The sequence below is a fragment of the Xiphophorus hellerii genome, chromosome 20 (assembly GCF_003331165.1).
Source record: "Xiphophorus hellerii strain 12219 chromosome 20, Xiphophorus_hellerii-4.1, whole genome shotgun sequence".
Taxonomy (NCBI): Eukaryota; Metazoa; Chordata; class Actinopteri; order Cyprinodontiformes; family Poeciliidae; genus Xiphophorus; species Xiphophorus hellerii.
The window spans coordinates 4,793,122-4,808,931 of NC_045691.1; the positions used below are offsets into that span (position 1 = coordinate 4,793,122).

At 40.5% G+C, this 15,810-nt stretch overlaps 1 protein-coding gene across 1 annotated transcript in view; it reads right to left on the minus strand.

Annotated features, from left to right (window-relative positions):
• The window catches only part of cenpp (centromere protein P), a 90,131-nt gene that overhangs the window by 52,667 nt on the left and 21,654 nt on the right, over positions 1 to 15,810 (minus strand).

Below are 15,810 nucleotides of genomic sequence, written 5' to 3' on the forward strand. Positions count from 1 at the left end.
TGGATGGATGGATGGATGGATGGATGGATGGATGGACGAAATTAGGAGTTATTTTATGCCAGAATGATTTACAGGCTGAAATTAACTGGCTAACCAAACCACACAATCCTATGAGAAGGGAACCGTCCAAAATCCAAAGCAAACTTCTGAAGATCAGCTTTAAAAGTATGAAGAAATGAAGGCTGGGTTTGGGTTTTTATACACATCGCACTAATCCCTTACATTGTTGTCTGGAAGGATCAGTAATGTTGCATTATTGTATTTTTTCACAAGGGGGCAGCAGAGGAAAACTGTAGGAACAGCACTGAAGCTCAAACAGTTATCAACACGATGCTTAAAGAGTTTGATTCGTTTCCATGGTGATTCTAGCGGCTCCTTAAGCTCTGCTTTGGTCTCCACTGAGATTTGGAGAAAAACTGTCAGCCAATGTTTTCCTGCCTGGAGTCAGAAAAGGTATGGATGATTTAATGAGTGTCAAAGGTCACAGCTTTGAAAGGGGGGAACTCCTGGGCTCCTTACTCTCTCTCTGCAAGAAGTAACTCTTCATGGCGAAACACACCTGGGACTGTTGGAGGTGAAAACCTGAGAGTTTTCTTTGACTCCTGGTTTCTCCAGGAAGCCAACACCTGTCTGAACCGAGGCAGAGCTGCAGTTCCAATATCCCAGCGTTGAGCTGTGTTGCTGTTTCACTGGTTTCTGGCGGTTTAAATGACGACTGGGTGAGGGCGGGGGAGCAGCCTCACTCTGTCTGTCTCCAGGAAACATATGGAAAAGATCTGCCGCTTGGCCAGGCTTCGTTCTGCCACGTCTCACACTCACTCTTTCTCTCTCTCTCACACACACTCAACTTCAGGATTTTCACTCCTCTTCATATCCTGCTAGTTTCTACATCACTGCCAGATTTCTCCGTCTTCCATCAGGACATGTCTACCTGCTGCCCATCTCCAGCTTGCTCTGCTTGCACAACTGTGGCATAATAATCTGTTTTTGTTTAGCTAGTTGCAATCTGCCACTCTGCCAGCAGGTCCCACTAAACCCTTCACAATTGACCTTTAATGCTAAATTCAAATCAGTAATATATCAGAGACAAATAGAATAGAAACTTCCTTTATTGTCCCTCAGCAGGGGAATTAAGGTGAACCAGCAGCGGGTTAGCAACATAAAAAATAACTGTTCTTAAAAGAAATGTGCAACCGAGCAGAAAAAATTAAAAATGTATAAAATATGAATGAATACATGCATTCACAAAAACAAAACACACTCTAAATGTCACGCTTTAGGAATGTACTGATATGAAAATGTAGCCTAATAATGATGTCCAGTTATTAATATTGCTGTTAGGATGGTTGATAACTGATATTTACCGATATTATTTCCCCATACTTTCAACACCTCACAATCCTGCACTGCATCACTACAACAGTCACATGACCAAACTTATACCACATGACAGTCAATCACAAACAGCAACAATATGGAAATAAACATCGTATTAGTCCAGTTTTACTTATTGGACCGATCCCAATATGTCAAAGTATCAGCCACAAGCAGGCAACCAGCATCTATATGGAGCTTTTCAGTGCTGAACAATTGTTTTAGAAAGATTTTTTTAAAAATCATCTTTGGTGTTTTCCAAACAGGAATATTATCCAAGATCAACTAGGATCAATGAGACCAAGAGCTGAGCTTTTCTACAGCCACGGCAGGAAGAAGAACCAGCATTAATCCCTTCTTGAACTTCTGTCAGTATTTTCTATTAGTATTACTTTCTTCCTTACATAATACTTGAAAGCAGAAGTCGGTTTTGATTCTGACTGTATTTGAAAGCTAAAACCCAAACAATATGGGTTCAGAGGGCAAACAAGAAGGACTCTGAGGCTTTCACTGACGTTGACTGTAAGCAAAAATGTCAATAACTGGAAACAATGATGACCGTTTGCAGACATCAAACTCAAATGTCTTGAGCAGAAGAAAAAGAAGAAGTTTTAACAGATGCTTCTGAGAAAAACAAATTGGGGAGCTGAGTGTCTTTTTTATTTTTTTGCTCCACAAGTCCAAAAAGAAAAACCCGTCCTCAGCACATCTACACTTTTTTAAAGGTTTTGAAGTCTGTTCTGCTTCAGCCAAAAAACCCAAACAGCTAATGAGCAGAGTCTCTGCAGACGGCTGCAGATGCTTTCAGAGGAACCCAGAGCTCCAGGATGCCAAGATCACAGCAAAGAACGCTCAAAAGTTGGAGAAAATTGGACATTTAGGCTTTGAGAACTCCGTCAGCACACAGTTACTGTCCAACAAAATCTGAAACATAGACCACCAGCTCACCCAGAAACGGGCCAAGGCTTAATGAGGCCAGTGAAATTAAAATGTTTACAGGCGAGGACTGAGAGGCCTGTTTGTTCTTGTGAGACAATCTCAGCCTGATGTTTTCTGCAGGGAAAAGATTGACATGAAAAATGAGCAACAAGGCCAACAGGCCAACGGCTGTCTGGCTGGAGTGGAAAAACCGGCCTTATGACGGCCGTGTGGGAGAGACTGGGCTGCAACTAAAAAAAGTCTGTGGGAGCAACAAGGTTTAAATACAGAAGATAATTCTGTAAAATACATTTGAATAAGACAGATATCCCCATTTATCATTATCCACGTTGCCAGATTTTCCTGTTTGTTTTAGAGTTTTCCATTGGTGCTCCAGGTTTTTCCACCAAAAGACGAATTCTCATCGTGTCTGAGGCTGAGCTGCAGATGGAGGGAATGAAAGAGGTTCAAAACCCGATTTAACCTCCTTCTGTAAGGAGTTTGCATGATATCAACCTTCTCAAGGTGTTCTTGTTCTGGTCCGCTCTGACTCCCCAGAACCGAAACTAAACATGAAGAAGCAGCATTCAATTTCTATGCACCACAAATCTAGAACAGATCCAGAAAACTGCAAAACAGCTGAAACACTGACTTCCTTCAAAAACCCACCTGGTTTTTTGTCTAGACAAAAAACCCACCTGGTTAGAGTTACTTTTGAACCATAATAAATGAAACATTGATCAATATATTTGACGTCCATTGATGATTTTAATTATAGAACCAGACAAAATGTAATGTTTACTAGTTTCTCAATTGATGACTGTATGTTGTTTTTATGACTTTTTATTTTTGTATTTTTATGGTGTAAAGTACTTTTGAACTGCCTTTTTGTTGAAATGTGCTAAATAAATAAACTTGACTGATTGATTGATTGATTGATTGAAAAGGCAACCAGAAAACACGAGAAACAGACAAACCAAAGAAAGTGACAATTCTGCTGCAATGTTCATTTTTCTGTTATCTTTGTGATGCAGAGTCAGTCTGTGCATACACGTTCATTATTGTTTAATTTTTATTCCGGTATTCTAATTTTCTGCTTTTTCTGAGGTCAGTCAAACTGAGAGCAAAAGGTCAACAGGAGAAATGGATCATCTCTTCTTATCCTTTCCCTGGTTTTCTGTCCCTCCAGGCCTCTTCTAATTTCATTACTTGGACAGCAAACTTGGGAACAGGTTTATCTTTAATCACTGAATGTTTAAAAATTCATAAAGTGGTTTTTTTTCTGACCAAACAATCCCAGAAAAGATTATTTTGAGCTTTAAATGGATGACAGTCAGGATTTCTGCAATTCTTTACAGATTATGCAGTATTTAGCTCATTTTATTACCAATTTGAATATCTGGGTCTTAAATCAGTTTGCAGTGTATAACTTCCAGAGCCAGTGAATATAGCTGAAATGAGAGAAACAGACAGAATATGGAGACAGAGGGTCAGAGCCAGAGTCCCAGACTCACTGTTATTGAAGCCAGTAGTGATGCTGAAGCCAGAACTTTTGAAGAGCGCTCCAATAAAAAGAGATTTTAACCAGATGGAGCCCACTGCTGAGAGGACAGTTGTGTTCTCCTCATCACAATTAGCGCTAAAGGAAACACTCAAGACCACAATGTCCTATTAAACAGACATAATTACATTAACATGGGAACTTCCCAGAATCCCCCAGCCTCCAAAGAGTCGACATTAACCACATGAAATAACATCTCAGCTGAACTGGAGCGTTGAGGAGAGGGAACGCAAACAGTGCGGACTACTGTACCACCTGACACAGCCTTGATTGATGGGCTCATAATTAAATAGACTGGATAAACAAATGTTCCCAATAACTCCTGATTCTGGAGTCAGGATGACCGGGGTATCGACTCAGATCACAAACCGTCGATTTATTTCAGTGCTTCTCAGAGCCAGGAGCTTTCCATTTACCAACAGTACGATAATTTTCCTCATGTATGCAGGTAACGTGATGTTAAAGAGAAACTAAAGTCTCAGGAATTATTTGAGAGCAATTCGTCATGAGGAACCTGCAGAATGATGTTTCAGAAGTTACGTAAACCACACCCAGAGTTAGAGGCGGCTTTAGACCAACATTAGAACTGACCTGGCTGTCATTCACTTACAGAACCAGAACCAGCGTTACTTGCCAACATCATGTGCACAAACAAGAAATTTCACTTTGAAACCACACGATCGCAGCATGCAGACATCAAGTGGAGGAAATAAAAAAATCAATATGTACATCTATGTGCATTTAAGATGGAGGAAGTAATAGGAAAATGTGAGCCAAAATAAAAGCCACTGTAATGGCCGATATTAACCAATATTACAGTATATACATATTTCGATACCCATGTGCCCAAAGGGGAACAAACGACAGCATGGCCTACATTGCTTCTCTGCTTCAGCTAAACTTCCCACAATCCTTTGCTGCATCACAGTCACATGACCAACCTCTACCCCTTTTCCTCCAGACAACAACACAAATGACAACAAGATGGAAGTAAACGATTCTAAACATCGGTCCAGTTTTACTGATTGGACTGAGACAGTTGTTGAGATGTTTAAATTGACTCAGAGAACATGTCTGAACAGCATCTTCCCTGTTCACATGCCATAAGTGTTACCGTAAAAGTTTTTGAAGAGTGTGTGAGGGCCGTCTTTGGTCTTTGATTATGCCGCAGCCAACATCTGTGCCTCAGTGCAAATGGTGCGTGAAGGCTTCTCTAGTATATGGAGCACATTTTGTTTTGCTAATCTTGTTTTCCAGCAGAATATCTGACTCCTCAACATCTGTACCTGAGATGTGCTACCCTTACTCTTTACCACATCACTGGGTGTGACCAGATGAAGATGAGGTTATGGCTCCTAACCAGGACTCACTACCAGGATAATTTCTGCCTCCAGCCTCCAGAAAGACAACATGCAGCAGCTGACCAAGCCTCCATGTGAAACATGAATCCAGGTTGCTGGAAAGAGGAAACGGCCAGAGTGAAAACAAAAGTCTAGGAGAAGAAGTGCCTTCTTTCAGGCCGTGAAGTAGTGAAGGCAAGAGTATGATGTTGGTTTCACAAAAACAGAACTGTGTTTCTGTAGAATTAAACTGGTTTCTGCGGCAGGTTGGGCGCCACTATTTTTTAAAGTCTGTTTATACAAGAAAAAAGCCTAACCCAGAATTTTATTGTCTTTGTTGGTTATAAAGAACCAAAACAAGCAACTAAAATGAAAACAGCCATTTGATTAAGATACTCACACTCATGATCTTGACTCCATATTTTCCAAGCCTGACAACCCCCCAAGTTGGTCTAAGAATGCATCCTACTGATCCAACAGTTTAGTGCCGGGATGGCTATAAACTGAATCACTTTCAGACATTTAGAAATCAACAGTGAAAATAAAGGCTGATTGTGAATTATTGTCCAGACTGAAGAAAAAGAACATTTTTGGGTTCATCGGTTCTGAAGTTGCTGTCTGGGAAAAAGAAAATGTTTGGAATGCCGGGATAACAGGTCCAGTAGCCACCAGAGTACCATACCAACGCAAACTGGAACCCAGTCAACCAGTAATCCTCCCCACATGTTTCAGACTGGTTTGGTCCAAAACATTGTGTCCCAGTTGACAGTTTAATTGGAGCGGCTCTGTTGTCCAGTACTCACAAAGAAAGTCTGCTGACAAAAAATCAAGACAAGAAAAAGGAAAATCTGTCTTACTTACAACTAGTTCCAATAGGTTTTTGGTTCTGGTCCAGTCTACTTACAACTACCAGCATTTAAAGCTCCGTCCTCTGCTCTTCAGGCAGAGCTGTGAGTTTAACCACTGTATACAGTACTAATATTAGAGAGGTTTCTGTTATTGTTTTAGAACTACATGTAACTCAGTCCACTGAAGAGCTGTTAAAATAGCCAATTTCTCAATATAACAGATATATATATATTCCTTTATTTAATCAGGTAAACCCCGTTGAGATCTAGATCTCATTTTCAAGAGGGACCTGAGCAAAAAATTTGCAATACATAGCAACCTGGTTACAAGATAAAAACAATTAATACATATGCACAAGTATAAAACAATCAAAACAATTTAAAAACAGATACTTTAAAAAAGGTCATTCACGCAGGCTGTGAATGACCTGAGTGGGCAACTACAGATTATTGACTGCACCCAAATAGAACCCACTAACTTTAAAAATAAAAAAGTACATACAGCATATGCTTATAGACAAGGCTGCACTTGTCTATAAGCGAGTGATCTCCAAGTTGTAACGTAAAATATTTACATAGAATTAAAAAAAAAACTTTTATGGGAGTGTCAGAATTGAACAGGCTCAGGTTGCTCCTGCCGTGTGGCTGGACACACGAACCGACCGAACCTGTTGGACTTTTATCGGCTCGTGTCGTGTGTGGTCACAGAAGTTTGGAAAATCGGCCGACAATCCTTAAATCGTGCCGTGTGAACCAGACCTAAAACTCACAAGCTCTAGTCCTCTCATCTCGTCTCAACCACTGCCCTAACGCTCTCTGACTCTGGTTGCTATCGTAACGTTTACATATCCCTTCAAAATAAGATGCAGATGCGCCACAAAAACGAACATTTTACTTTCGTGAAAATTTTAATTCACGATAACGACTAATGGGAGCCCTGAGCTTATTTCTCTGCAACGAGACGGTTCCACCTGGGAGTGATGAGGTGGGCTCAATGTTGGTGAGCAAGACGCAACCGAGAGGATCCGATCACATCCTCCAGACTCAAATAATACATAAAATGGAAATATTTAATTATTTCTTGCGCGGCCCGGTACCAATTGGTCCACGGACCGGTACCGGTCTATGGCCTGGGGTTGGGGACCACTGTGGTAGGGTATGGTATGGTATGGTACTAACTAATGTGGTATGGAGTGGTATGGTGTGGTCTGGTACTAAAAGCCGTGATATGGCATGGAATGGCATAGTGTGGTATGGTATGGTACTAACTGGTATGGTATGGTGTGGTACTAACTGGTATGGTATGGTCTGGTATAATGTGTTGTGGTACGGTCTGGTATGGTATGGTATGTTATGGTATGATGTGTTATGGTGTGGTCTGGTACTAACTGGTATGGTATGGTATGGTATAATGTGTTGTGGTATGGTCTGGTACTATATGGTGTGTTATGTATTTCCAGGTAAAGGAGAAGTAACATCTTTGTTTAGAACAATATTTATGGTGTGTGAGAATATAAGAGTAAAAATGAAAGACCCTTAGCACAAGAAGTTTATGTTCAGGTTGAACAGAGTGCAAATAAGGCTAAAATGTTATTGCCTTTGCTCACTATTGGTAAGTGTGGTAGCACCTAAGTGGGGATATTAAAAGAACTCTTGTTATTACAAGACCAGTTTGAGAACCATCTAAACTTTATGTGACCTCACACGAGGTCTGCACTAAAACTGAATTCTGGAGAGCTGGATCTAAAGCTTTGGTATAAAGCTTGGCCAGTAATTACTAGAGTCATTATGCTAACTACATCCTTTACATGAGTACCAGGAGAAGTGTTTAACCTCAGTCATAAATACGATTGTTAGCCTACATTAAACATCCAGGTTTAGGCCTTAAACGTACACAGCAGCAATAACATGGGCAGGAATTCTCACGACTGGAAAACCCTCACATGTAGGGGGCCAAGAGGGACTGACAGTAAATCTCATGCTGGGATAAGAGTTTCCAGGCTCTGAGAAGCATGAAAAACTCTTTACTGTAAACACTGAGCAGCTTTACAGGAGCATAGGAGATCCTGATAAATTCACAACACAACCCAGACTAAAACTCCTGGTTAAACAAAACAAAGTATATACAGCTGAGTTAAATAAAATCTGATGAAATCTGAGCAAAAACGCTACAGAAAAACCCTGACAAAATTGAAAAACAGAAACAAAAAAATCCAATAATATTGAAATCAGGACCAGACAATGGCTCACTGTCATATCAAACTGACTGAGAGGTAAAATCAGTTGAAAGCCGCTAACAGACATTTAATCTTAACAGAAATCTATCAGTCTTCTCACACAGAGAGCAGCATGTGAATCATGATAAAGCTGTATGTCCAACGGCAAACTTGAAATCCCGGCCTTCCTCCTCGTGCATCCCAAACATCTGCTTTGCATCTTGCCATAACAGCAGGGCTCCTGCGGTCCAACACGGCATATCTACATGAAGCCAAGACTTCATGGCAATATGGTGCAAATCAAGCACACACTGTTAAAGTAACGACCTACGAAGAAATCAGCTTCATTACTTCTTTCCTTAAGATTCATGAAAAAACATATAATGTGGAAAAACCATTAAAAACAAAACGGTTCTATTTAAAATGAGAAATCCCAGGAAAAGACAAAAATGCTGAAGAAATTAAATCCTAACCTGTTGTTTGTAAAACTAAAGTGGTGGTCTCCTTCTGGAAGCTGCAGTTGCTCTGTTTCTACCATCAGGCCGTCCTCCGGGACTCAAATTCCAAGGCCGATTTCCAGGGTTTGAACCAAGACTCGGCAGAAGGAAAAGAACTCACTTCTGCGGTAAACTGATGGACAAAATACCTCTTCTAGCCCAGGAACTCCAAATTCCAAAATATAACAGTAGTAACAACGGACGCTCACAGAAAGTCACCTCAAAGAACTAATTTTATTTAAAACTGTCAAGCAGCAGGAAAAGACAACAAAAGACTATGTTGAAAATGCTTTTGCATCTTTCTGGTAGAGCATCTGATGACGGAGCAGTTAAAAACCACATTTAACAGATTCTTTGGCAAGCTCAAAGAACTCCCATGTTTAATGCTGGATTGAGTCAAATATTTGGAAACTCAAGAAGTTTTTCATTTTTCATCGCATAACACCACCAGATGGGAACTGATCAGTTGTTGGACTGTGTTCTGAACTCGTAGATTTATGTCGTATTGTGGAATATCGCAACATGGTGTTCAGCTGAAGTATGATGACTCTGGAGATTTGGTGGGCCAAAGAAGACGAGGCATACCTAAAAACTAGTGGTGGGACTTGATTCAAAGTTTTAATCAAGTTAGTTCCTGGGTTTGTAATTAATTAACTGCAAGGAATCGAAAGCTATATATCAACAAAATAAGCAACATTTTCAATTCAAAAATCGTTTTTGCTGCTATCTATTTATTAAATAAATAAATAGATATATGGGCTCAACAACAAAGATATTTATTCAGGTTCTTCAATCATCAGATTATTGCAAAGTGCTATTAGAAGCAGCTTTGTCATCCATCGCTGTTGTTAGCAGATGTCCCTTGCACATCAAATTTACAAGCGTCCCAGAAACATGTAAATACAATAATTCTAGGGCCAGTAAAAACTTCTCCAGCAGAGAAACAGTATCTCAAAGCCATACTGAAAAAACTGGAACAAACCCAGAAAGGACATGATAGAAGCTGGGAGATGTTTCATTTGAAGTCTGTTCCTTGGTAAGTTTCCTGTTAGTGTCAACACAACTGACTTATTGTTAGTGACAAACAGCAAATCCCCAATAAAACCTTAACAAATCTCCAGAAAAGCTGGAGATCAGGAAGCAGTTTTTGAAGGATTATAGGGAAGTCGGGCTGTTTGGATTGAAAACAAGAGGAAACGAAGCAAGGTCAGAACTTTTTAAGCCACTGGGTGTATTACACTTGCAGACTTGCTAAAGTAATGCAAACCATTGCTAAGATGTTGCACCTGCAGAAAATTATGGTACAAATATAATGCTGTTAAAAAGTCTTTGCACCCACCACTTGCTCTCTGGCCCACAAGCTAAACCCAAGCCTGACTGCTGCCAAACTAGCCTGGCTGTTGCATTCCTACAAAACAACTGCATCTGGGTTTTTTCCCCATTAAGCTGGATTTCTCAAGATGAAATTCATCTGGGCCATCAGCAAACAGAAGGGGGAATTGTGAACAATGATGCCAAGTTCCGTGCTGCCTTTGGTTGTAGTTTCAGTCTGTGTTGGCCACTTCCAATAGCAATTAAACTCAGAGCAAGACTGGGCAAAGATATCATTTGACTCGGCACTCTCTTCGCAGTGAGGGTTGGTTGCTTACAGTGGACATAATTCCCAGGCAGCTTCATAGCGTAGGCTCCTTCATGGTCGTGCTGGTGCATTACATTCATCATGGCCAAACATTAATGATTGGGTAATATCAAATCCAGTCATTTCAAACTTCAGCAGAGATGAAAAAATCACCAAAACATGATCTGATCTAAAGAAAACTAAGAACAGAGGACAAAAAGAATCAGTGATATCTATTAGTCTGGAAAGTGAACAACAATGAGACACAAGTGGAGAAGACATTCAACCTTTCCAGGAGAGGCCCACTTACCAATATGAAGAGGTCACCAACAAATTTTTACCCCTTTGGGCTCAAAAAAGTATTTTTGAATTTGAAACCATCCAGGAGGACCAAGAAGAACCCAGAACAACATCTAAAGCTTTGCAGGCCTCACTGCCTCAGATAAAGTCAGAGATCATTATTCAAAAGAGACATAAATGTCCTTCATGGGAGATTTCAAAGACCAGAATCACTGCTGACCCAAAAGAACACAAAGACCCATCTTATATTTACCATAAAACATCTCTAAGACCTTAGGAAGTATTCTGGAAAGGCAAAAGATGGAGACGGTCAGTGATAAGATTCAGGCTGTGGTGTTTAGATGATGCTCAGCTGGTATCAAGTGGCCCAAAGTGTACCAAGATATTATCCTCCACACCACAACACCATGATACAAGGCAGGATGGATCCATGCTTTCATGTTGTTTACAACAAGTTCTGACACAACCTTCTTCATGCCGCAGACTCATCAACATTCCAACCAGAATCATTTGATATGGAGGAATGTCGATTAAATCCAATATGAGATTCTGCAAACCATGACTGTGACAAGTACTCTCCCCTGACGTCAACAAGGTATTTACATTCACTCAGCTACTGCTCACTGGATATCTGTCCCTTGTTAGTCCGATCTCAGTAAACCAGAGAGAAGGTTGAGAGCCAGAGACCAGCAGTTCCTGCAATATACAAGCCTTTCTGGCACCAGTAACAGTGAAACAGTCAGAGTTGATTTATTTCTCATTCTGATGCCCAGTTTCAACTTCAGCAAGTTGTCTTAACCAAGCCTAGAGACACTGAGTTGACGTCGTGATTAGAAGAGTCAAACAGTTCAAAAGGTGTACCTTATAAAGTGTTCAGTGGTTATGCTTGTCCATTTATATTGAATAAAAATGTATTAATGCACAGGGTGGATTGAATAATTCACTATTTGCAAACTTTTTATAAAGCCAGTTTGTATCCAGTAAAAATCAGTTTCTTGTTTCTGTGCTAGTCCCAGATACCCAGCGGTGGCAGCAGCTGTAGTCCCACAGAATCCTATTTGACTCTTCTATGCTTGCTTCATTTATGCCTCGTTTTGAGTGAGAGGTACGGGTCGGTCCGGCTCGGTACCCTGTTTTCATGGTCCGTCGTTTTCAGGAGAGGTTTCCACCTCCAGCTGGAGTCTCACTGGGCAGGCGAGTGACATTTTTGAGTCGTGTGACACCATTAGCTCCGCTCTAACCAGACCTTACCATTGTCCTATGGATCTACAACTGAAGGGTGCCCAGGAATGGTGGTTCTATGGGCCACTTTTACAATGGAAACAGACAAATAGTATAACAACCTGTGGAAACGAGGCTTGGAAACTGTGGAACCTGCAGTAGCTGCTTCGTGTTAACATTAAATTCCCAACAAGTCTCTGAGCTGCAATAAAAAAAACCCAGTGTTGGGTCTGCAGCTGCTGGCAGCAAGTCAGAGCAACGGGGTGGCTCTGCCACAACCAAAACACACACTTTTCATCACCAGTGTTAATACATCAAGTCAGTTTTTATCCCTGCTCGATCCCGGCACGGCTGTCTGGTTCCCGGCCAGGTGGTCCAGTGTTCTGCTGTGACGTGGGGTATGACTGTCATTGCTTATCACTCTCCTCCACCTGCTCACAGTCACACTGACCGCAACAGAGCAAATGAGCCAGAAAAGCATTTTCCAGTCAGAACCTGGGGTCTTCGGACCATTGTTCTGCATCAAAGATAAACTGGAGATTTGGAGCATTTAGTCTTTATAGTACCAGAACTTCAAACAGGTTGGTTTTATCTGTGCTTTGGACTCAAGAAGTTGTTATTCTTGGATCCTTTTCTCCATCTGGACCAATTTAACTGATCAATACACAGACTGTGATGACAGAACTACTTTAAAGTCGCATTAAGCTGAATAGATGAAGATGAGATAAAAAACATAACTTCTAGAATCATTAACATACAGATCACTTTGATTGTTTTCATAACTGGAAGCTTCATTTGAAGCTTCTCCAAACCTGGACCATCTTTTTCGTTTCTATTAGAGGAACAATCAAGAACACTTAAATCCATAAATCTAAAGCTGGAGTGTGGTTGACAGCAGATTATTTCCTATATTGCAGAGTGCAAAGGAAGCTGAAGCTTCAGCAGTCGGATAAACACTTGCAGGCGCTTCAGGCTGCACATCTGCATGTATTTAGAAACTAAATGGACTCCTGCTCCTCCTGTTGCCGCGCTGCTGTTTGGAACAGACCACTTGAAATCGGACCTCTGGCTGCTTCTATGGTGACTCAGTTTCAAGTCGTTGGGTTGAACATAATGCTAGCAGCTATAAAAATTAGCCTTCTCATATTTTATCCGCATCTGATGTCAGATAAACAAACAATGGATGGATATTCAACCTTGGGCCAATTGTTCTCTGATGCACTAAGTAATGAAACAAACTGATCTCTTAATTATAAATGTGGCTTCAAACAACCACAAAAACAATGTTAAAATGGTTATTTAAAAAAATTATTATCACATTTTGCTTAAAATCTGACGTATGGTCCGAAGAGATGTGGTGAGTTTTTCATTTTTATATTACAAAAGGAAAGTTTTTTAATCTCATTGGAGACTGAAAAGAAGATAGATTTGGTGCTTTATTATAGATCAAGCATTACAGTAGCAAAGAAAAAGAAGCAAGATATGGATATATCCTGCATTAACACATCAGTATTGGCCCAATTAACTAGGTCAATATACCTTCTATTTTCTACAGATCTTTTATTGGCCTCGTTTAAAAACTCTGGCCCTGAAGTGTCTGCTAAAATAATATAATATACTGAAAATCTTTCTATTGTGTTGATAGAGCTCATATGAACATCTGGTGAACTTTGACCCCTCCCTCTCATAATGAGTGATTTATAACCATATGTGTCCATGTATAAAGTTGTTGTGATTGGTTTCGCCTTTAAAGCAGCTTTATTGGGGAGTAAAACCCCAGTGAAACAACCCAACAGACCAAATTTTGCTACAGAAAATCAGTGAGCCTAACAAACACATTCTCCAGCTCCTGCTTCTCTTCCCACACTCATAAAAGTTTAAAGGTGCTCTTAATTGCTAACACACCTGTGACAAAGCACGCTCATGTTGCTGGGATGTTTATATTCTGGCTCCGGTTCTCTTCCTTTCCTACAGACGGCTCAAACCGGTCACATGTTTTCTATTTAACTGTTTTTCAGGGGAAGTCTCCTTCTCCTTCTTATGGAGTCTCAACGTACCCACAGAAACCCTGCTGGGAAGACTAACGTCTCCATCTCTTGAGGAACAAGAGATGGAGACAAGTTGTAAAGTTCAAGTTGTACTAAACTTTACAACTTGGCCTGGATGGATGAAGGAACTTCCAGGAATGTTTAGTTTTTATCTTGTTTTATGTCAAGCTGCTGTTTGTTGACATCACTGATTTAAATCGACACATAAATGGAGACGAACAGCTTAGAAACAATGTTCTCACATTCTCCTGGCTAACAATAACTACAGGAAGCTGGTCTCCATTTTCTATCACCAGATAATAAACAGAAGCAGATTTATTAGTTTCCACTAACTGAGCCTCAGGTTCAGAGGTCAGCCCAGCAGTGCACATCATCAGAGTTCGGTTATGGTTCCATTAGATCAGGGGTGTCAAACTCCAGTCCTCAAGGCCCGCTGTCCTGCAACTTTTAGATGTGCCTCTGCTGCACCACCTGAATAGAATAATTAGGTCATTAAGGCTCTGGAAGAACTGATCTACACAAGGATTTAATTAAGCCATTTCATTCCAGTGTTTTGTGTCTGTGGCTCATCTAAAAACTGCAGGACACCGGCCCTTGAGGACTGGAGTTTGACACCTGTGCATTAGATGGTGTCTCCACCAAGAGCCTGAAGCTGATATGTGATTGGTTGTTTCAGAGCCCTGCCAGCAGCAGGCTCAGCTCCGTCTGCTTGGCTTTATTCTATGTTGGCTGTTTCACCGTATCAAACAAGGTTTTACTAATCGATTTATGGAGGTCCACGGTCACAGTTTACCAGGAAGAAAAAATCCACTGATGCTTCCAACATTTTTACCAAACAAATCAACTCTAGGCTAAGAAGATTAAAATTAAGATTAAAATTAAAAGTCTAATATGAACCAAACCTGAAATCTGCAGGCAGAACCACAGTGAACCTTTCTACAACTTTTTCATTCCCAACCAGTGACCATGAGGAAGGAAGCAATAAGGAAACCAAAGCTTCTGCTCCAGGGAAGCTCTGGTTCCAGTCTAGTGAGGTCAGGAGTTTATGGTCCAGGAAGGGAGAAGAGCAGAGCCACGCCTCTGCAGGTATGAACTCTATGTCTATCTACAGCAGGAAGGACTATCATGTTATTCTAACCAGTCTGCTGCTTTGTAACAGTGTTTGTGAAAACTTTTAAGTTATGTCTGCCAAACTGGGAGATGTCCAAATGTCTCATGCAGGACATGTTTGAAACACGTAGCACAATTTACTTGCGTGACTCAGATTTTTGTCTGTTTAACTGAGAGTATTGTATCAAACCTTATTGCAAATTCACATCATCGAATCTTAGTGGATTCCTGGCTTTTTTTAATCCCACATCTCAGGTAACTTTTGAGCTTTGTTCATGCACATTTCGGACTTTACAATGTCAGAGAATAGCTACAATATTTTCCTTTAATCAGAGAAAGTTATACTAAAAAACAATTTCCATATCAGAAAATTTTCAAGTTTGTCTGAGCTTTTTGGTGTAAATTTACTCCTCTGAGGTCAAATTGTTATTTTTCTGTAATCTACAATGAACCTCATATTCTCTCATATAGATCTGCGTACAATAAGTTAAATCAGGTAATGAATTTGCATTGAATACATCCAGACTTTAGTCAGTCTGAGTAAACAGACAGACTGGTGACCTGTCGGTGAGGAGGACAGGTTGATGATTAACATCAGTCACCATTTCTACTCTTGATGATGAAGAGAGAAAATCGGAGACAAAAGGAGGAAAGGTTTGATTATGAATGATTTCTGACAATGTCTCTGCTGGACACCAGACTTTCCTCCAGGCAAAACACTCTCACTCTCTTATGTTGTCAACTTTCAGTTTTTCTGCT